At 42.3% G+C, this 23,829-nt stretch overlaps 1 protein-coding gene across 1 annotated transcript in view; it reads left to right on the forward strand.

The window, feature by feature from the left end:
- NALF1 (NALCN channel auxiliary factor 1) overlaps positions 1-23,829 on the forward strand; it is an 802,045-nt gene that overhangs the window by 511,749 nt on the left and 266,467 nt on the right. The gene's annotated exons all lie outside the window — the stretch shown is intronic.

Consider the following 23,829-nt stretch of genomic DNA (forward strand, 5'->3'; position numbering starts at 1 on the left):
CATTTTTCCCCTGCACAGGCAAGCATGGCAGGCCATGATCTGACCCACGAGTAATGACATTTCATCCATTTTGTGTATGTGTAAATGATTACACCATGCACAAGGTAATCTACACCTACAGTATGCAACATTGACTTGAGTTATGATCACAGATGGTGGAAGGAATTATGTGACCTACCTGCCATTTCAAAACAGGTCATGTTAATCAGAAGGCACTGATTCCATTAGCCAGGATAATTCATGCTAATCTACAATAATGTTCTCATATTGTCTTGGGAAATTGGAAAAAAATAACTCTGGTCATCACTTCAGAAGATGACTGGACTCCATTGTTGCTAAGTGGGTAAGGATGGAGTACACTTTACAGTAATACAACCATGTACTGCATGTGGAGAAAAAAAACATAGATTTTTCAGAAGATAAATATTTAGCCATTTCACCGGTCTATGCAAAGGGAGTGGTGTAGGTAGCTTCAGGTTAATGCTCGAGTTTGTCACTTCTTAAGATGTGAATTCAAATAGTTCAGACTGGAAAATGATTCTGGTAGAGTCCTCAAAGCTCTAGTTCATACACATCAGGTAATCACCACTGAAATGTCCATTATTGGTAACTTCTGCTCAAGACAGGTTCAGGACTTCAAAAAGCAGGGATCGTGTATGTGCTAGGACTAGCATACATGGTCTGGCATGGGAGAGCTTGCATTGTTCATGCCTGCACTATATCTGTTCTAAGCCAACATCATTTCTTCTGCTTTCACTCATAGATGAATAAATTAAATACATTTCAACAACAGATAAATCTCTGCATTTATTTTATGTAATTTAAAGTTTTTTCTGAGAACAACTTACAAAAACTATAATTTGTGATCCTTATTAATAATGTTTAGATTCCAAGGCAAGAAGGGAGCATTGTGATCCTTTAGTCTAGCCAGTGTTATGCAGGAGGTTAGAACTTTCCCAAAATAATTCCTAAAGCAGACCTTTTAGAAAAAAAAACAAACATCCAATCTCAATTTAATATAGTCAGTGATGGAGAATCCACCATGACACCCAATTGGTTGATCCAATGGTTAATTACTCTCAATGTTGAAAATTTATACTTTATTTCCAGTCTGAATTTGTCCTCTTCAGCTTACAGTCATTGGATCATGTTATTCCTTTCTCTGCTAAGTTTGAAGACCTCATTATTAAATATTTGTACCCCATGTTGGTACCCCCGTGTTGGTACTTAAACTTTAAGCAAGTCACCCTTTAATCTTATATTTGTTAGATTCAAAGATACCAGTCTATTTAGCTTATCACTATATGTCATTCTCACGGGTCTTCTCTGAACCCTTTCCAATTTATCAATCTCCTTCTTGAATTGCAGCACCAGAACTGGACACAATATTCCAGCAGTGATCACACCAGTTCCAAATACAGAGGTAAAATAACCTACTTGAGATTCCCTTCTTTAGGCATCGAGGATTGCATTAACCCTTTTGGTCACAGCATCACTCTGGGAGCTTGTGATCGGCTGATTATCCACTTTGACACCCAAACTTTTTCAGTCACTGATTCCCAATATAACTCTGCATCCTGTACATATGGTCTACATCCTATATTCCTAGATGTATACATTTACATTTAGCTATGTTAAAGTGCATGTTTACTTGTGTTCAGCTTACAAAGCAATCCAGATCACTGTGTTTCAGGACTTGTCCTCTTTGTTATTTACTATTCCTTCTATTTTGTGTCATTTGCAAATTTTGTTTTCTTCCACATCATTAGTACAAATGTTAGATAGCATGAACCCAAGAACCAAGACCCCATTAGAAACACACCTGTTTGATGATTCCCCATTTACAATTACATATTGAGACCTATCAGTCAGTTTTTACTCCATTTCATGTGTGCCATGTTAATTTTATCTTTCTAGTTTTTTTAATCAAAATGTCATGTGGTACCAAGTCAATACCTTAAAGAAATCTAACTATATTACATCAACACTATTAATGGAAAAGAGACATAGAACTCTTGGAACCTGAGTTGGGGAGAGACACGGAATGTGGCATATTGGCTTAATGGCATGTTCCTCCTTGTCATCGTTGTGCACTCTTCACCCTCCCTCCGCCTCTTGCATAAGTCTTCCACCTAGATCAGGCTCCACAGGTGAGAAGGATGAAAACCAAGGTTTGTAGGAAGACTATTTCTATTGCATTCAGTCAATGTTATCTTATACACTCTCCCACTCTGCAGTCTGAACCATGCATTCCGTGCCCTGGAATCTGGGATTTCCCATGAGGCAGGAGCATCTGTTATCTCTGAATTGCTTCCTACAGGAAGCTTTAGACTTTAGTGGATACAAGAGGGCAACAAGTTCCATGGGCCAACCCCCCTGCCTTATTCTAGAAGGGGCAAATCTTGCTTCTCCCCACTCGAATAGAGAACAATCAGTTATAGTAAACATATGTTTCCAGTGCTTTGCACAAGAATAATCCACATAGGATATGATTTGATCCAAAATATTTATGACCAGCAGTGCATGGCCTGAAAAACCAACCTTCCTTATTCACTATGCATATATGAGTATGTGATGGTGCCTTCTAGTGTCTGCCCCAATGAAAGCTTAGAAATGTTAGTTTGCCCTGGATGCCAGCCAAGCTCTCCCCATCCTGCAACTATAAATTACACAAGTTTTCAACTAAGCGAGAAGAACAAAAGAACTACTCATTACTTTCACTGTATTACTCCCAGTCCCTATGACCATGAGGAAAACAGATTTAATGCAGCTGTAGGCAGTAGTAGTTCCCTTGTGCAGTCATGGGTGGGAGATTTAATAGTCTTTGGGATATTTTCTACATAAGATTTGGATTTTTTTTCTTAAATCTGCACAGTGCTACACTGAAGCCATTCCATCTCCATGAGCTGCTCTGAGTCACCTTTTCTCCCCCTCTTGATTACTTATTTTCTTTTCTTTTTAATCTTCAGGAACCAAGCCCCCCCTTTCTGCCCTCTCTTGCTGACAACAGAGGTGTCAACCAGCAAAAATCCATCATGTCCCCCTTTAAATCTTTTACAGCAGCCTGACACTCATTAAGAGTCAAAAACAAAATATGTGTTAGGATGTTCTAGGATTCTCACAAGATCCTCCTCCTTAAGACTCACCTCACTGGTATTTCCCTGAGCATCCCTTGACATTGTCTTACGTAACAATATATGGCAGCATTTCAATTAATGACATCCCTTCCTGTAAAGATATGCAGAGCCATCTCCAGAAGGCAATCTGCTGTTAAGCAACAACTTCAAAGCTTCCCCAGGGTTTCTAAAACAATTTTACTTGACCTTTAGTTAAAGACCCAACTCTTCTAGGAAACAGATTTTGCTGCTCTCTTGGGTGGCTGCTGAAGAAAGCTTTCACTCTGTTTTATATTTACAAACCTGGACATAAGGCTGTAAAATACAAGGCTGTAAGGCTTATAATTTATTTGGAGACATCAATAACTCATGTATTATATTTGTATTTACTTTAAATACCATGAATCAAGATAAAGTATAGCTTATTTTAAGGTACGTGTGTACGGAGAATTACACTGGAAACGATAAACCTCATATTAAGAAGACAACTCTCAAAATACTTAGAAGTTCAGTGCTTATTTCCTGAATTATTCAGAATCTCTTCCATCCAGGATATACATGAACAACAGAGATATAAATCTAGACTTGCAGATTATATGTTAAAATATACAGTCAAATGAACCCCTCGGAAGCTGTACTGGGAAGGTGACATTTCCAAGTGTGTACTGCTGCTATGTGTGGCAACACCTGACAAGTTTTTTTTCCCACAGTCATGTGTGGAAGAAAACAAATGGGGTAAAGGCAGCTATCACATTTTACAGGTCTTTTAAAAATATAATGATAGTTGTTACATCAGAACCAATGGTGTTAGCCACCCAGCTTTGAAAATATTAGCCTAGTATAGGCTCCTATTTCCATATTCAGGCACATAAGTAACAGTTGCCTGATTTACAGAATTACCTACTGAAGGTAGTGGAGCTAGAGGTGCTCAATAGAAAAACCAGGCCACGTTTACTTAAGTGCCTTTAATATGGAGATATTTTCAAGCCTAACTATAGCTGTAGCTTTTATGGCTTATGCTATTTGTAGCTGTAGAGTCCAAACTGAGATTTGAATTGTAGCCTGATCTATATATCATGAATAAATATTCCCAGTTATCACTTTGAGGGATGACAGGTTCTTGTCCAAAGATCAGGCCCAGTATTATTAAAATTATTATATAATTGGGAACTCCGATGTGCACAGGTGCAAACTCACACTGTAGGAACTCTTCTATATTTACAAACAAATTATTTATTAATACATTTAGCAAAGTCACACACACTCTAACTCAGTAAAGGGGAGATAGAAATGATTGAGAAAGTACATCTGAATAGCCATACTCAGACCATCCCTTGCAGAAGAACTTCAAATGTTAGCCATTATATTCCTCATCACCATACCCTTCCTCATCTTCACCAGTGGCCATCATTCTGGCTCCTCCCAAAGGCTATATCTCACTCTCCTACTGCCCCAGGTTGGGATGCCACTTTTATAGTATGTTATGCTGATGTTACCATGTCTAGTTAGAGGTTTTTCCCCTTTTCCTTATATGTATTTCCTTCTCTTACCAATGTTAAGGTGTCTTCTTCTATAGGTTAGGGTATTTATGATTTCACCCCATTATCATATGTCAGTTCATTACCATGGCACTCTCGCAGTTGGATATTCCATCCAAAACCTTCAAGAAGCCAGTGTCAGTTCATGTTCTGTGGTTGGCTGATGTCATTATGTACAAAATTCCCCCCTACGCTCTACTTCCAGTTCCCCAAAATTTATGAGTTATCTAAATTTATCTGTGCCAATGTCTGTAGGCCTCAAGCCTCATGCTAATTGCTGAAGCCAGTGACTTATAGGATACAAGCCTGTAGGTTCCTTGCATTTCTGCTGAATATAATAAAGTGGAATATAACACAAAGCAGTGAATATAATAGAGGTAGGCTGGACCACTGGACTACACTATCTTCTGCCACAAGTTAGTCAGATATGTTGCAGCTGAGACTAATATGTTGAAGGTGACCGCTGTTATGGGTATAGTTGGCACTTAGTCGCACTGCCAGTTGTTTTCAAACAGCTTCACTCCATCATTCCCAGCTAGTTAATTTGGAAACTGCAGTTTCCTGGTGCCCTCTGTCAATATTGCAGAGTTGTACATTTTAAAATACTTCCCCCCTGCCAGCCTGGTGCCCATCTGCAAACTCACAATGTCAGGTTGTGAAGTACAAGCTGTTGTATACGTTTCTCCTCTAGTGCGCTTATATACTGCCACAACTTCTCTTGAATATAGTTGGTAAAACTAGAAAAGAATTATATATTCACCACCTATCACAATGTCTTTTATTATGGGATATATAGATATAAATGTCTGCTAGACTGTGGTGAATTTTTATCTAGACTGGTAGGGGTTGCCCTAGATCAGGGGTGGCCAACCTGAGCCTGAGAAGGAGCCAGAATTTACCAATGTACATTGCCAAAGAGCCACAGTAATACATCAGCAGCCCCCCATCAGCTCCCCTACCCCGTTCCCAGTCCCTCCCACCAACCAGCAGCCTGCACCTCCCAATCAACTGTTTCATGGCGTGCAGGAGGCTCTGGGGGAGAAGGGGAGGAGCGAGGACATGGCAGGTTCATGGGAGGGGGCCGTAAGGGGTGGAGTGGGGGCAGGGCCTGTGGCAGAGCCAGGGGTTGAGCAGTGAGCACTCCTCGGCACATTGGAAAGTTGGCGCCTGTAGCTCTAGCCCCGGAGTCGGTTCCTATACAAGGAGCCGCATATTAACTTCTGAAGAACTGCATGTGGCTTGGCCACCCCTGCCCTAGATTATAGCTCTCCTATAAACATATTTAAAACCCTATTAAAGCTATAACTGTCTACCAAGAATATGTCTTCATTTTGTGGGATAAGAGAAAAACTACTTCAGAAAACCCCAGGCACGCCTGATGATTGACTTTCTTGTTTTTTACAGTCTGGAACACAATAAACATAACAGGTGCAATCCATAAACAAACAGTGAGGCTGTACTGAATGCAGATCAACCTATCCACCTAACTCCAGCTCCTGATCCTCCTCCTCCCAATACACCTCCCAATACAATGGATATGATATACTTCCTAATATTGGAAGGGGTGTGATTTGGAGAGCTTCATCTGAATGCTGTGCAACACAGAACCATGGAGATTCCATGACCTGCAGCATGCATTTGTTGGTGTATAAGTGTGGGGCAGGGAGAGGGAGAGGAGAGTTGGATGAGATAGGACTGTTGGGGCCTGTAGTAGTAGCAAGATGGGAATAATGGATCCATCACTATAAACATCATGGAGATGGGAGTGCACCACCCACAGAGGCTACTGTAGTACTGATGCAGCAGTCACCAATACAGGCCTTGTTCCAAAGCCCACTGAAGTTAATGGGCCTTTGCCGTAGACCTCCCATTGGGGAAGTTTTCCTCTCCCTTGTTCCTGCAACTCTTTCAGATGCATTAGGGATGTACACTAAAGGTAAGATTGGTCCCTTTAAGATATCTTTGCTGCAAATTTGGTCTTCTTTAAGACGCTTTAAATTTATTAAAATATTTATGTCAGGCAAGAATAAAAGGAAGAACCAATGTCTCCATTGATATTGTCAATGTAAATCAATACCCTTACAATGAAAGGAAGCTTATTCAAAAGATGTATTGATTACCTCTTGTCAACTGCACAAAAGATCATTATGAAACAAATGAAGGTCCTTGACTTCTTAGGCTTTAACCGGATTAAATGCAGTGATATAGTTGAAGGGAGAATTTGCCCTACCCTCCATGGCCATTAAACCTGAAACATTTGCTTCATTAAAAAGGTTCAAAGCAATAGTAAAAACCTTTTCACTGACTTGACTGTATTTCAATTACTTGAATTTCTTAAGAACTACCATACTGATAAACTGTGTGAAAATTCTAATTAGAAGTATCCATATTTGTATAGAAATACTGCAGCATATTCAAGTACATTATGTGGATGCAGGTATATCATCTGTAAATATGAACCTATCTGAACAAAAAATTGAAGGCAATACATAAATTGCACTGGGCTCATTTTCAAGCAATAGACATTTCCATTAAGCACAACAAAAAAAATATGCGTATTTCAAAGTCTGTGAAAACTATGCGTCTGTGGAAACTATGTGTATTTCAAAGTCTGTGAAAACAAGTTAGTCATGACCTGATTTTTCCTACGTAGTGAAGCTGTTGTTCTGCATCTTTAAGTCCTCCAGCACTGAGCATTAGATTTGGCCGTTGCTGCATTAAAAATTATATACACACTATTGAGACAAACTATTTTTATACCATTGAATGCTCATCATTGGTTATGAAAAAAACCTCCTGATCTCATTTTTTAACTGGAATGGAAAAAATAAATCTCAGCATTTTTTTTTCCTGACCTATGATATTGCAACTGCTATCATCAATTTCTGATTTTATTTTTAGTATAGATTTGAATTGTATCCAGGTAACGTATAACTAAGGTAAATTATTGCATTCTGCGTCTCTGTGTTTATAAAGAGTGGATTTCATTTAAATCAGATTGGATGTCTAGATTGGGTTTGAAGTCCCACACCTTGTGTTAGTGCTTACTATACAGAGCAAATAACATTACCTAAGGTCTTGCATTCAATGAGCAAATGCATTCTTTTGGAAGAGGTATCCACTGGCAATCCCTGCTACTTTGTCTTCTAGAAAACCAACTCCTACTCATTAATTTCAGATGACTCACATATATTAGAATGTCATGAATGTGCTAACTAGTATTTGGGCATGCGGGGGAGACTGGTAAACTGCACTTTGCCCTCTCTGCTGCCATCCTTCCCAGACAACTCCCTTAATTAGCTTCAGCTTCCTCCCCAACTTCCTGATGAGTTGGAAGGAGTTCTTGGAGGCTTTCAAGATCCCATTGTTAAAATCCTGCATTAAACTGGATTGGGATGATTTCCCTTCCACTGATGTAGCTCACCATTTTCCCCAGGAAACTGCTAAATCATCTCCTTGGGCTTAGAGAAGTACTACTTCTGTGGAGCAAATGTTTGCTTTAGGAATTAACCATATTTCACCCAAAGGAAGTTATTTTCACAAATTTTCCTAAGGAAGACCCCCCATCCCTTGCGTCCCTACAGGGCTTTCACACCAGTTCTTCCACCCTGCCTTCCACATACACATAGTAAGTACATCAATATCAGTATCCCTCTACACAGAGTTTACAGGAACAAAATGTAAACATGACCAGCAAAATATATCTTAAAATGTTTGTGTGCCTGATGGTTCTGCTTATAAATTCTCTTTGCTTATAAATTCAGAAGCATTTTCTGTTGAAAAGGGAAGCCACACAGCTTCTCATGACTCATGCCCTGTTGTCTTGCATCACACACATCCCCTGGGCACTGGATTTATCAAAGGCTAAGAAGGAATATTTTTAGGGAAGCCCCTCGATATAATGGCATAGCACATCATTCCCATACCAGAAAAACTTCTGTAGCTCTTTCCCCTCAGCTAATGACTCTTTACCCTCTCCCTGTATAGCTTCTCTTCATGGACCAAGAATCTGTGACAAGCTCTCACACACTCTCCACTCATAACTGTTTGAGAACTAACTCCCCATCTAGTTCCCACATCTTCTGCAGCCATTCATCATCATGAACAGGTTGTCTGAACAGCTACTGAAATCTTGTCACTATTTGTGGGACTGTAGCCATTGTACGAAGGACAGAGACTATTCGACTTCTCCTTAGAGGGCACATCTGAACAAGCACTACCTTGGTGAATTGTGGATGTAACTTTGACATTATTTGATGCTTATTATGATACCAAATTGTATCACAACTTAAACATCAAAAAGGGTTGCAGGCTACAAAGGAGCAGGATCCCACGAGGGAGGGAAGATGACAAGAGACATCTAAAAGTAGAGATCACATTTCTGACATTTTGCTTAAACAAAGGCTCAGGGAGAAAGGGATATGCTGAAGAGACAGCATATAATCTCTAGAAATGAGAGGTATTGTTTTATTTCTGTAACTGGTACCTATCCAGCTAGGGTGACCAGATAGCAAGTGTGAAAAATTAGGACGGGGTGGGGGGGTAGTAGGTGCCTATATAAGACAATGCCCCAAATATTGGCATGGTCCCTATATTAAGCCCACCTTAGATGCATCTTAAGCCTGAACATGCTATTTTATTTTTTGTTCTAATCTGATTTTCTCTCTCCACTCTTAAAAATAAAAGTTTTACTACTTCCCCTGTGTTTTTACAATTGTTTGGCAACTTCATGTATGCTGTAACCCTCCTTTCAGCCTCTGAAATGAGGTTGTGAAGAAAGGGTGTCTACAGTCTACCCAGCTTGGGGTGCTCAGTCAAAAAGGAAAGAGAACCAAGGAATCGCTCTCCACAAAGTGTGCTGTAGTCCCTTCACGTGCCCAGGAAATGGCTAATGACCATGGAGAAAGACTGGACTAAAGTTCCTAGGATGACACAGCCTCCCAATCCTCGAGAGTAAGTGACACTTTGACATCTGTTTGTAATAAATAAAATGGAAAAATATAATTAGTCTTTATTGATTACTGTCCCTTTTAATCTGCTTAACCCTATTTTGCAACAGGTACTATTGACCTGGTCCAACTCAGATAGTATAAAATAAATTCCTCATATTAGCCTGTTCACTGGCATCCTCCCAAATACCAGGCTCAGCTCAGAAGTGATGGGTGAAGAAATGGTCATGCAAGCTAAAGGGGAACTCTAGAAGTGTGACTCCCTTATTCGTTTACACTCACTGTCACCTCACATATTTCTTCATTCCCGTCTCAATCTTCCTGTTCCAGGCTTGGTAACCCCAGTGCTTTTTAGGAGTGGGGATTGTTCCTCCAGCTCCCCATCCAGCCTTTACCTCCTTCAGTAGCTCAGCCAACAGAGCAGCCGGCTGAGTGAAGAGCAGTGAGGCTACTTTGAGTGAGCGATTATATTTGGGAGCACTGTGGGTTTGAAGGATATGCATAGGGACGATTCTGGAACTTGTCCTATACTGGACATGCTGCAGACCCACCCCATTCCCTTGAGCTGCAAGGTAATGGTCAAGTGGGCAGTCAATCCCCTGTCCTGCTTTCTCGCTTCTGCATTACATGCTGCTCTCACCGCTTGCTTCACTGAAGTCCTGTCTGCATAGGCAGTGGCCAAGCCTAGGGCACAGTCCAAAGTCAGACAATCATTGCTCTTGCTGAATATAACAACCTTTATCAATCCAGCTGCTCAGTCTAGTGACTAGTGAAGTTTGTGATTAGTGTGCAAGCCTTATCCTGAGTTACTGACACTAGGTTCTGAAAGCTGTAACTTGCATGTAGCTTAACTACAGACCAGCTTGATTTACTTTCATAGGATAATTCATGAGTAAAAAATCCAAAAAATAAAATATCCTTGTAAACATTCCAAAGCCAAAATGCCTCTGGACAAACCTTTAAAAATACTTTATTTCTCCCTAAGCTTATTCTGTTTGGCCCGTGCTTCTGACTGCTTTTGGCTACTTGTGTACAAAGATGATACATAATGATGAGGGCTGTGCTGTCTGCTTTAATCTACCCACTCCTGAGCTATGAAGTCATCCCTACCGTGTGAAAATAAGTTCTACAGAATCACACTACCTCTGTACAATTTATGGAGACAGATCCCAACTGAGCAAAAATTTCCCTATTAAGAATAGTGCAAACACATTTTTAACATTAAGCACATGCTTAAGTGCTAATGACTTTAATGAAACATAAACACATGTATAACTTGGGCATATGCATAAGTGTTTTTCTGACCTGGAACCAGAGTGAATACACAAGAACTGGTAGATACATGAAGATGTAGATAGTATCCTAATGCCTGTTTGGGAAAACCCCTAATGTGTTTTTCACACATCATCCCAAAGCAAATGAAAAAATGCTGTATCTAAACTATGCCACTCTAAACAGGTACTAGATAACTTAACAGATCTTTCCCATTACTGCCTGCTTTGATTTTACTAAATGGATCATGGTTTTACAAATAATGTAATAATAGCTAAAGCTTTTCTAGATCACAAGAAAATATAATCTTGCTTACTGTACGTCACTTAGCTAGCAATAGCAAAAGATTGACTAGGAGGCAGTGACTTAGAAGAGTGGGACAATACAAAGGAGTACATTACATTAGAAAGAAAATGTCCTGACAGTTTGGAAATACTGTCTTTTACTTTTTATTCACCCACCCTTCCCCTGGAACACCAGGGGGGAAACTCCATGAAGGAAACATTGGTGATTTCCTCCTCAGACCCCTCCAATGAGCTTTACTATGGGAGGAAGGAATCTGGCACTGAACCTTTGTGAACATCAGTGATTGAGTAGGCGGTGATCTTATGGGAACCATACATTATTATTTGTATTACTGTAATGCCTAGCATCCCTGATCATGGACCAGGGCCCATTGTGCTAGGAAACGCAGAAAAAAAAGATGCTCCTTTTCCTGAAGAATTTACAATCTAAACAGACCAGACAGTCACAGGATGGGGGAAGGTAAAGAATGCAGAAGCAGAGTGAACCATGAGATGAGGCATGTTAGTGCCACAATTTTATTTATTTATTTTGGTGGGTTTAGTTAGGAGGGGATCTGTTAAAGGGAAGGGAGAGATCAGTAAAGCATGTCCAGGTTAGAATACATTGGTGTTGTGCGTCTTTGGCAATGTAAATACAACAACATACAAATCACTGACTAGAATCCCTACAAAGTGTATACAGTTCTACTAAGGCCAAGCTGCCATTGACTAACGTCTGACTATTTTGTCTGAGTAAGGAATGCACGATTGAGCAATATATACTTGCATATCTTAAGATAATTGATAAGATATGCAAGAATATATAAGATCTGGATCCTGGCATATATTAACTACCATATCTTAAGAGGTACCTGCACACATATTATGTACTTGCATATGCTAGTGTTTCTATACAAATACGGATACGTCTCATGAGAATTTTTGCACATAGCTTCTCAATATGGTAGCACTTAAGATATGCAAATAATTGATATACAATGAAGTCAGTGGTATAGTGCAGCATTCAGGTGATGATAAATTCTGAGCCTCAAATGATGTTTGCATTTACAGTAGGACTTGATGCTACGGTGTGCTGAGCACTTACTGTGAGATGCTTTCATGCCCTTGACTCGTTGAACTTAATGGGACTTGATGGTATTCAGCATCTCCCAGCATCAGTTTTATTTTTACACAATGGTTTGTAATGTAAAGCAAAAGCCAAAAAGAATCAGTAATATTGCTTGCCCGGAGCACAGACCATTAGCTATATTAAAACAATATTGTTTAGGAAATCTGAAAACATTTAAACTCTTCATTACACATAAGTATTTTCTTGCTTAGTAGTCATTAGACTGGTGCCTGAGGTGTTCTTTACTTCTAGCTGTAAAGAAACCTCTGATTTGTTAAGTCAGCAATTAGAGTTCTGAAAAAAGGAATATACAAGTCAAGAGAAAATATACCACATTCCATTTACATTGCTGAAACATTATAATCCCCATAGTTGAAATAAGTAAAGTTCAGAGAATAAAAGCTTCTGCTGTGTTTGTTGCAGTTGAAACTTCAATATACCAGAGCATGCAGCAAATCTTCTGCAAATGTAAACAAACTTGTTTGAGCGATTAGAACAAGAAGTAGGACTGCTTGTACTTGTAGGCGCTAAAGTTTTATATTATTTTCTTTTTTGATGCAGGAGCTTTTTGTACATAATTATACATTTGTAAATTCAACTTTCATGATAAAGAAATTGCACTAAGGTACTTGTATTAGGTGAATTGAAAAATACTATTTCTTTTGTTTTTGACAGTGCAAATATTTGTAATCGGAAATAAATATAAAGTGAGCACTGTACACTTTATATTCTGTGTTGTAATTGAAATCAATATATTTGAAAATGTAGAAAACACCAAAAAAAATTTAAATAAATGGTATTCTATTGTTTAACAGGGCAATTAATCATGATTCATTTTTTTAATCATTTGACAGCCCTAGAAAAAATCACTTTGAAACAGCTCAATATAATTCCCTAAATTGCAATTAATTAAACAATATATGTTTGGACAGTTGTGCTGATCCAGTCCTTGAAAAGATCCGTGTTCTTGCTTGGCTCACTATTCAAGGTTATTTGTCCACTGACTAGAATCACAGCTTCCAAGTTATTCCCTTGGAAACCTTAACCATATGCCTAGTCTGAGGTCCAGAACTAAAGAACCAACAGTGTTGCCTTTACATTAGTAAATTGGCATCTAATCCTGGAAACTCTGACATTTGGGAGTAGTTTTATTTAGATGAGTAAAACAATAGAATTAAATGGAATTAATCATGTGAGAAAATCTATTCCAGTACATGTTTGCGGGCTTGGGAAGGTACTCAAAAAAAGTCACTCTCTTGAGACCTGGTTTAAGTAAGTAGGTTGTTTAAGTGTTGTGGAAAATGGGGGGAGGGGCTCCAGACATGCACTATGAAGAAGAGAGGGCTAAGATGGCAGGAGACAGGTGAACCCTTCGTTCCCCCACTTTTCCATGCTGTCAGGATAATTCACCTTTCAGGAGCCAACCACACATAGATTATTCTCTTTGCATTTGCTTGGTAAATACCGTTGCAGCCACTTGGCCAACATTTTCAACAGATGTCTGTTTCCATCCTCATTAGCCTCTTGCCATTTGCAATTTATCACAATCATGTTCAATAGAGAAAGGCAGCTAGGAAAGATTCTGAATTCCAGGTATACTGCATACAACCAGAAAGAAAATTGCTCTCTAACCGATTGCAAATGTATTGACTGTGTTCTCTATAAGGCCTGGTCTACACTAGGACTTTAAATCGAATTTAGCAGCGTTAATTCGAACTAACCGCTCAACCGTCCACACCAGGAAGCCATTTAATTCGAACTAGAGGGCTCTTTAGTTCGAATTCGGTACTCCACCCCGACAGGTGGAGTAACGCTAAATTCGACATGGCTAGCGTTAGGCTAGGTGTGGATGCAAATCGAACTTAGTAGCTCCGGGAGCTATCCCACAGTGCACCACTCTGTTGACGCTCTGGACAGCAGTCCGAGCTTGGATTCTCTGACCAGCCACACAGGAAATGACCCGGGAAAATTTGAATTCCTTTTCCTGTCTGGGCACTTTGAATCTGACGTCCTGGCTGGACATCGGGGCGAGCTCCGCAGCACCTGCAACGATGCAGAGCTCTCCAGCAGAGGAGTCCGGCCAATCCAAGAATAGAAAGAGGTCCCCAGCATGGACAGACCGGGAAGTCCTGGATCTGATCGGTGTGTGGGGCGAGGAGTCTGTGCTGTCAGAGCTGCGCTCCAACAAGCGGAATGCAAAGACCTTCGAGAAGGTCTCCAAAGCAATGATAGAGAAAGGGTACAGCCGGGATGCAATGCAGTGCCGCGTGAAAATCAAGGACCTGAGACAAGGCTACCAAAAAGTCAGAGCGGCAAACGGACCAGACATGCCGCTTCTACGAGGCACTGCATGCCATTCTAGGTGGGTCTGCCACCACTGCCCCACCAGTGACCGTGGACTCAGTGGATGGCATAGTGAACCTGGACAGTTCCTCCTCGATGTTCGCCGATGGAGAAGATGAGGAAGGGTTTGTGGAGGACGGCGCAGGCGACAGCGAACACAATACCGCTTTCCCTGACAGCCAGGATCTCTTCATCACCCTCACAGAGATCCCCTACCAACCCTCCCCGGCCGTTAACCCGGACGCTGAATCAGGGGAAGGATCAGGCGATAAGTGCTATAAACATGTAAACATTTATTTTTTATAAAACAGGTATAAAAAAATAGAAATACTATATATAAAATTTTCAATGAAAAACTATATGAAAACTAGGTCCACACATATAGGGATTGAACAATAATCCTCCAGGGACAATTCAACAAAGGTCTCATAGAGGTCCTCGAAAAGCCTCCGCAGGAGGTTCCTGGGGAGAGGTGCCTTGTTGGGTGCTCCGTGGAAGCACACTCTTCCGCGCCAGGACATCCTTATGTACATGGGAATCATCGCCTCCACAAGCATGGCCGCATATGGTCCTGGTCTCTGCAGGGCTTCCCTTAGCATCCGCTCTTTGTGACTCCGAGGGACCCGCCTCAGGGTGATCTCGTTCATGAAATGCTGCATCTAATTAGGGCAATTAGTGTATTGTTACTGTTGTGAATGGTTGACTTTTACTTTGCATAACAATGACCCTCGCTTAACAGCCACGTGTTGTAGGCCACATAGGAAAAGCATACATTGATCTTTCCCGTGCACTGGCGGGAGTGGCTGGAAAAGGGTCAGAGTATATGATTTCCAGATTGCCTTTAGCGGGAGGGCACAGCTATCCATTAACTGATAAGCAGAATGTACTGTAAGGCTTACCAGGACTGTCTGCTAGACGGATTCAGCTGTCTCTCCCCACTTGTCCGCTCTCCTGTGCAATGCCGCAGCCAATGAGAGCGTATTCCGAAATCTCGAACTTGTCCTGAGATCTCGTGAGACTTGTTGCCCTGTATGGTCTTGTTCAGAGAAACTGACTAGACTGTGTTCACTGTTCGCAAACATGTATCTGTTCAAGGAAATCAGTTACTTTTCCCATCACACAGCTTCGGCTCTTTCCCGGACTGCCCCGGCATCCCCCTCGCAGAGGCTGGCACAGATTAGGCGGCGAAAGAAAAAGACTAGGGACGAGATGTTCGCGGAACTGATGGCCTGCTCCAGAGCCGAGGCGGCAGAGCAGAGACAGTGGAGGGAGACCCTATGTCAACAGCATCGCACACACATCGAACGGGAGGATAGGTGGCGGCAGGAAGACCAGCAGGCGACCCAAACGCTGCCTGGGCTAATGAGGGAGCAAACGGACACGCTCCGGCGCCTTGTTGATGTTCTGCAGGACCGCAGGCAGGAGGACAGAGCCCCCCTGCAGTGTATCTGCAACCGCCCTCCCCCGCCAAGAAGTCCTGCCCCCCTCACCCAAAAGTACAAGACGGAGGGGCGGTAGGGGCCGTGAGAACTGTCACTGCACCACTGCATAGCGCTAATGTACCACACACCTCTCACGCTATAAATTTGTAGAAGTGCTTCCCTTACAGGCTCACCCAGTCCCAAATCCAAGTTTCATCCCCCCACTGTGTATTAGATTATTAAAAGCTGTTTGCTGTTATTCACTGTTTCGGTCACGTCTTTCGTGTCAGAGGATTTTTTTGTGTATGGGGGGGGGAGGGGATTTATAATTGCACGGTATAGCCTACATTACCAGGGTACAGACTTGGGGGCATGATCAACTGCAGGGCACACACACACTGCAGTCAGTAGGCACCAGGGTCACTCTGTGTGGTGTATGCTGCCCCGGGTCATTCTGTGATGTGTATGCTTGTCCAGGGTCCTAGCGCCTGCCACCCCCTTAATGTTAAGGCACGCTGCCCTTACCATGCACTTCCACTGTAGCAACGAGCCTCTCCGCTGCCCTGAGCCCCAACAAGAGCCCTCATCCACGGACAGATACTCACCCTTCCCCCACACCCCTCACCCCTTCCTACGCCCAAACCCGCAGCCCACTGCCGTCATCCAAACCCCTATCCAAAGAAGGCACCACTCGCCCCTTCCTGCAAACCCACCCCTTCCTGCAAACCCTCCCCTTCATGCACAACCACTTGCAACCGTCCCCCACCCAGAGACCTATGTAGGAGCAGGAGGATGTCATTTCTCTATGGAACAAGCGGTCTGTACATCAGTGCACACCGTGCCCAGCACAGTATGCGTCCATGTTTCAACACCTGAACAGAAATGCAAAGTAAAACAAAGATTTATTAATAATGAGTGTTACAATTAATTTGCTTTAAAACGTGCTTTGGAAGTGGGGGAAACTTGGAGAACGGGGTATGTAACCGCAGATCGAAATCGACACATACAGACACAGGCCCAGGGTCAGTTTCTCTTGAAAGCAAGTGGAGAGTCATAGGTTACCCTGCTCTCCGAGGAAACTTGCTTTCAAAGCCTCCCGGATACACAGTGCTTCCCGCTGGGATATTCTCTCGGCACGGGTGTCTGGCTGAGCGTAAACTGCAGCCAGGCGATTTGCCTCAACCTCCCATCCGGACAAAAAGGTCTCGCCCTTGCTCTCACAGAGATTGTGTAGCACACAGCAAGCAGCAATAACTACGGGGATATTCTTTTCGCTGATGTCCGAGCGAGTCAGTAAGCTCCGCCATCTCCCCTTGAGACGTCCGAAAGCACACTCCACCACCATTCTGCACTTGCTCAGCCGGTAGTTGAAGAGTTCCTTCTCTCTGTCCAAGGCGCCTGTATAGGGCTTCATGAGCCAGGGCATTAGCGGGTAGGCTGGGTCCCCGAGGATCACTGTAGGCATCTGCACATCCCCAACCGTTATTTTGTGGTCCGGGAAGAAAGTACCTGCCTGGAGGCGTTTAAACAGACCAGAGTTCCTGAACACACGCTCGTCATGAATCTTGCCCGCCCACCCAACGAAGATGTTGGTAAAACGTCCCCTATGGTCTACCAGTGCTTGCAGCACCATTGAAAAGTAGCCCTTTCGGTTAATGTACTCGCTGGCCTGGTGGGCTGGTGCCAGGATAGGGATGTGAGTGCCATCTATAGCCCCACCGCAGTTTGGGAATCCCATCGCGGCGAAGCCATCTATGATGTCCTGGACGTTTCCGAGAATCACTACCTTTGAGAGAAGTTGCTCAACGATTGCGTGGGCTACTTCAATCACAGCAACCCCCACGGTAGATTTGCCCACGCCAAAGTGGTTTGCTACTGACCGGTAGCTGTCTGGCATTGCAAGTTTCCAGAGGGCTATGGCCACTCGCTTCTGCACACTCAGGGCTGCTCGCATCCGGGTGTCCTGGCGCTTCAGGGCAGGGGACAGCAAGTCACAGAGTTCAAGGAAAGTGCCCTTACGCATCCTGAAGTATCGCAGCCACTGTGATTCATCCCAGACCTGCAGCACTATGCAGTCCCACCAGTCCGTGCTTGTTTCCCGGGCCCAGAATCGCCGTTCCACACCATGAACTTGACCCATTGCCACCATGATCTCCATGGCACGGCGTACCCTGCTTTGTGAGAGGTCTGCGCCACTCTGTGAATTCCTGTCCTCACCGTGCTGCCGGAGCCTCCTCGCCCGATTTCTCAGCAGCTGACTGTGGAAGAGGTGGACGATAAGGTGCGAGGAGTTGACAACGGCCATAAGTGCAGCGATGATCGCAGCGGGCTCCATGCTCGCAGTGCTGTGGCGTACGCGCTGTAACCAACCAGAGAAGGGCGCGAACAGATTTCCCGCCGGAGCTTTCAGGGAGGGAGGGCGTGATTGACGGTTCAATGACAACAGTTACCCAAAAGCACCCTCGACACATTTTTCCCCCAGGAGGCATTGGGAGCTCTACCCAGCATTCCAATGGGCAGCGGGGACTGCGGGAACTGTGGGATAGCTTCCCACAGTGCACCGCTTCCAAAGTCGACGCCAGCCCCGTTACTGTGGACTCAGAAATTCGAATTAGTGTATTTACTGTGGATACACAAATTCGACTTAATAAGGTCGAATCCACAAATTCGACTTAAGTAGATTCGAAATAGTCTTGTAGTGTAGACAAGGCCTAAGATTGTTCTGTTTCAATTTAAAACATCATTGGTTCTGTGGGTGTACCTCCATTGTGAGCTAGCATATCACTTTTAGCACCTTGTTCCCATGTGAAATTAACTCACTGGAGTGTCCTTCCTCTTTTCTCTACCTCTTATTTTGCTGCTAGTATGAAATGATTTTGAACATCCATACTGCTGTCTTCTGCCAAGGGTTCTGTTTTCCTTTCCCCTCTGATTTTTCAGTCTGTTACAGCAAGTGCTGACAATAGATTATTGTGCTGATTCTTTTTCAGATCTTCTAGCTATGTATCTGTAAAGGATGTCAGTGGGGATTTTTCTTCCTTTACATGCCTGGATACACTATGAACAATGATGGTTTATGTACTAAAAGTGACTTTAACATATATAATAATTTCATAAAAGATTATCTGGATCTCTCCAAAGCTGTTCAGGTACCTTTAAATTAAACTTCATAAGTAGGGCAAATATTTTTATATCTGTCTCTTTAAGGGCCTCATGCCAAGAAGCACTGAGCATGGGCAGTACCTGTTGACATCTGTGGGAGTTGGAGGTGCTCACCATATTACTTGATCAGGTTCATAGCTACCTGTGTGAGCCCTAAGTAATGTGTTCTAATCCCCAAACACTGGTTTGCAGGATAGTTATTGTGACATTTTCCAAAATGTTGCCTCCCAGAAGAGGTTTTATTTAGGAAGGATTTCACACTTAGTGCTTTGCAAAACATTCATACCTAAATCCAAAAACAGGCAATAACACTCACTTATTTTTTGAATATAGTTACAAAGGCAAATTTTGGACTAGGTCAGTTATTTAAGGTTCACCAAGTTTTGCTAACTTAGACCATAAGAAAATTCATACTTGTTCAAACCAATTATCCATCTAGCTTAGTATTCTGTCTTCTGACAGTGGCCAGTGCCAGGTGCCTCAGAGGGAATGAACAGAACAGGGCAATTTTGAATGATCCATACTGTTGTCCAGTCCCAGCTTCTGGCAATTGGCGTTATAGAGATACTCAGAGCATGAGGTTGGTTCCCTGACCATCTTGGCTAAAAGCCATTGATGGACCTATCCTCCTTCAAAGTCCTTGGGATGAAATTCAAACAAACCAGTACCACTTTATAGTTTCAGGTGGAAATCATGAGACATCTGGTGACTTTGCGTAGATTTAACCTCAAACTGAGCAAAACATGGTGATTGTTTCTCTTCTGGTTAGGGGTCTTAGGTTCATCTACAAATTAAAGAATAACTCATGGTGAGTGAACCCATATACATTATGAAAACAGCCTTATTCTCAAGTGCTTAGTACTTCTGATTAGAGTTGTGCAAACAGGTTTTTCAATTTGCTGGCTGAACCAAAAAGCCCATTTTTACAGATACAATTTAAAAATTCCTACAGAATGGCATTTTGAATCAAAAAAATCTAAACAATTTGTTTCCGAAATGTCAAAATGAAACATCTTGACTTATTTTTTTGCCAAAATAATTGAGTGAATTCAACGTGAAAAATGTTTCAGTCAACCTGAATCTTCATTTTTCATAGAAAGAAATAGTTTAGTCTGAAAAATTTTACGCACCTCTCATTCTGCTTAAAATCTACACTGACCCCAGAAAATGATGAGGGCTATCTTCCCCCCACCCCCTCCACCCCCCAAAAAAAGTCACAGAACAAGTTTGGCTTTTAGATGGAACTTAAGGGTGTTTCTTACTTCATAAGAATTAATAAGTATGTCTCCCCTCTGAGAATGCTGTAAAAACTGGAAAGGTAAAATGGAATTTACTGTCTGTGTCTCTCTGAATTTTTCATTAAAAATAGAATTATTGAACATTTGGATGATAAAATGGTCTTTACAAATATAAACTAATAACTTAAATATTTTGACCTTTATAGAATGAAGTAACACTACCCGTCATCCAAATTATTGTGGAGCCCTCCATAGAATATCCTAGAAGGAGTGGCTCTTTAAGAAATCCCCAGCATCCTCCTTGAGCATGTATCCTCACTGTGAGCAGCATCCTGGGGCAGAAGGTCATGGAGATTTCCATTACTGAATCAAGGCCCCAACAGTAAATTCATACATCCCTGTCCCAGCAGCAGCAGGGCCTAGATGATACCTTTACTGCTGTAAAAATATGCCTAAATTTTTAAATCGTTAAACTAGTTACGCAGATTTGATATTTTCATTTTTTCTTGCAAAATATGTTAAAACACAAAACCCTCCTCTTTAAACCAAATCAAGAAAACAGACAGAAATCAGAATGGGTTTTTTAGCTGTTCCAGACCATTAAAAATTAGCAGCATTTACCCTTTGAGACCTAATCCTTTTTTTTTTTTACCAGAAAATTATCGTGTATAGCATATGCTGAAATATCATTGACCAAGATGTGGCAGAGCTAATTATATGTTTTCAATACAATGAATAATAATGATGATGATATCTGTAAAATACCTACATTGGAAATTAAAGCAATAAAAGCTGGCTGGTGAGAATCTGCTGCTGGCTGATGTATTCTGTAGATCTTATTTACTGATTTAAAGCAGTGGCTCACTTTCCGTCAATTGAGGTCATGACAATTATGTATGTGGTCTTTAGCCTCACTGTGGCTCCATGTGGAGCAATTGAATTCTCTCAGATTTTGTTCCAAGAAGAGGTTTTAAATAAAACCAGTTCTTGGAACCTCCTGCATAGAGATTTGATCAATTTTTAATTATGGGCCTTAACCCAAAGAATCTGTTTTTCATTTGTAAATATTGGATCGACCAGATTGCAATCCCAATTACACCCATGAAAATGTGAAATATTTCCATTTATGTCACTTCACTGGAATTACTGCTGATTTATCCCATATAACTGCAATTGGCGTTTTTCCCATTCTTTTTTGATTTCTGCTCAGGAATCATATCTTAGGTGCTAAGTTGCTCTTGCTCCCCATATTGGTGCACAAAAATAAACAGCCACTTATCATTTTTTTTCTAGTGTTCCATGTAAACTTCCGTCTCCATTTTGGAGTCAGTGTCAAATCCTTATCCAGTGTAAATTAGCATAGCTTCATTGGAAAACTTGTACAGTGGCTTAGGGTCTGACCCAAATGGTTTTGTGTTTTTTAAATATAATAACACTAGATACATAGAAAAAATTAAAATCATCTATGGGTTTTGGAGTCAGGGCTGCCCAGAGGATTCAGGGGGCCTGGGGTCTTCGGCGGCAGGGGGCCCTCACCGCCGAATTGCTGCCGAAGACCCGCCACTTTGGCGGCAGGTCCCTGAGCGGAAGGACCCCCCCCCCACCGAATTGCCGCTGAAGACCCGCCTCGGGACCCGCCGCTGAAGTGCCGGAAGGACCCCCCGCCGCGGGTCTTCGGTGCACTTCGGCGGCGGGTCCCAGAGTGGAAGGACCCCCCGCCGCCGAATTGCCAACGACAATTGCCAATTCTGGAGCGGAAGAAGCTCCGGGGGCCAGGGCCCCGCGAGAGTTTTCCAGGGCCCTGGAGAGAGTGAAGGACCCTGCTCCAGGGGCCCCGAAAAACTCTCGTGGGGGCCTGGGGCAAATTGCCCCTCTTCCCCCTCCCCCCCCCCCCCCGGGCAGCCCTGTTTGGAGTAACTCTAGTCAATTTCTATAGAGCCCTTCTTTTTACAGCCATTAAGTCATAACGGATGTTTTTATTTTAATTTATTTTAGGAGAAGGTGATTTCCTACACATAAGATGTAAAGATCGAGTGGCCTTTCCTATCTTAGTCTCCTCTTTGTGTATTGCCTCTGATAATATGGCAAATGTAGAGGGGGTATAGTTGAGCCATAATTTGCACCCTTCCTCTGTTTGACCATGGTGTTTCTGTAAAAATAAATTAGAAAACAGGTTGTATCCCATTGTGCTCTGAGAGAGCTGCACATGCCAACAACCTGTCCCTATACAACCTCTAACAGAAGGCACCCTATTGACCCAAGCAAATTTCCATCTAATCTATGCTTTAATTAATGGCTTTTTGGCACACAGAGTCATTCCTGGCTTTCCAAAAAGCTGATGAAGGAGGGCGCTGTATATATCATTTGTTTAATGGAGTCTGTTGAAGATCCTTATATACCATAAAAGTAAATTAGCAACAATTGGGCAGATTTTAGACAAATTTACCTCCCTTTTGGCTTCTGTGACACTGATAAGGTCTTTGAAGGAACCAGTGATGGCACTGCATTGCATTTTGTGGCCATCACAGCATTAACTACAGTGAAATACCCTCAGAAAAAATATATTAAGAAATTGGACATTAAACACTATTGTTCTTTCAGATCACAGATTCAAAGCCTATCACTTTCCTCAACTTAGAATGCCCAGATGAATAATATGGATGCAGAGTGAGGCTAAGAGATGCAGCTGCTACTGATGTATCTGTCCTTGCATCTATTACTTTTCCTTGGCCTGGTCTACACTAGGGGGGGGTATCGATGTAAGATACGCAACTTCAGCTACGGGAATACAGTAGCTGAAGTCGAAGTATCTTATTCCGACTTACCTCCCGTCCTCACCATGCGGGATCGATGTCCGCGGCTCTCCCGCCGACTCCGCTACTGCCGGTGGCTCCGGTGGAGTTCCGGAGTCAACGGGGAGCGCGTTCAGGGATCGATATATCGTGTCTAGATGAGATGTGATATATCAATCCCCGATAAATCGATCGCTACCCGCCAATACGGCGGGTAGTCTGGACGTACCCCTTGTCTCCTTTCCCAAAGTCTCCTCATGATGATAATGAAGTTGGTGATGATGTCTGTAGCTTCCAGATTGAACTAACTATTGCAACAGGCTGCCTTTCGCTTATGGCAAAGATGAACTAGGAGGAAAGTTCATTTTTCTGTTCAGGGGAAGGTATGGTGAGGCAGCAGATTATAAGCCAGTTTAAACAGCACCATATTCACACTACTCTGATATGTTTGTACCTGTATACATTTGTGCCATAATTATAGCATGAGCAAGTTTAAGTAGTTTGCTTTGTGTAGTAAATATCTTGGTTAATCATTGTATTGAAAGTGTAAGGTAATTCTGAGAGTTAAAACAAAAATTATTAATT

This window comes from Mauremys mutica, chromosome 1 (assembly GCF_020497125.1).
Source record: "Mauremys mutica isolate MM-2020 ecotype Southern chromosome 1, ASM2049712v1, whole genome shotgun sequence".
Taxonomy (NCBI): domain Eukaryota; kingdom Metazoa; phylum Chordata; order Testudines; family Geoemydidae; genus Mauremys; species Mauremys mutica.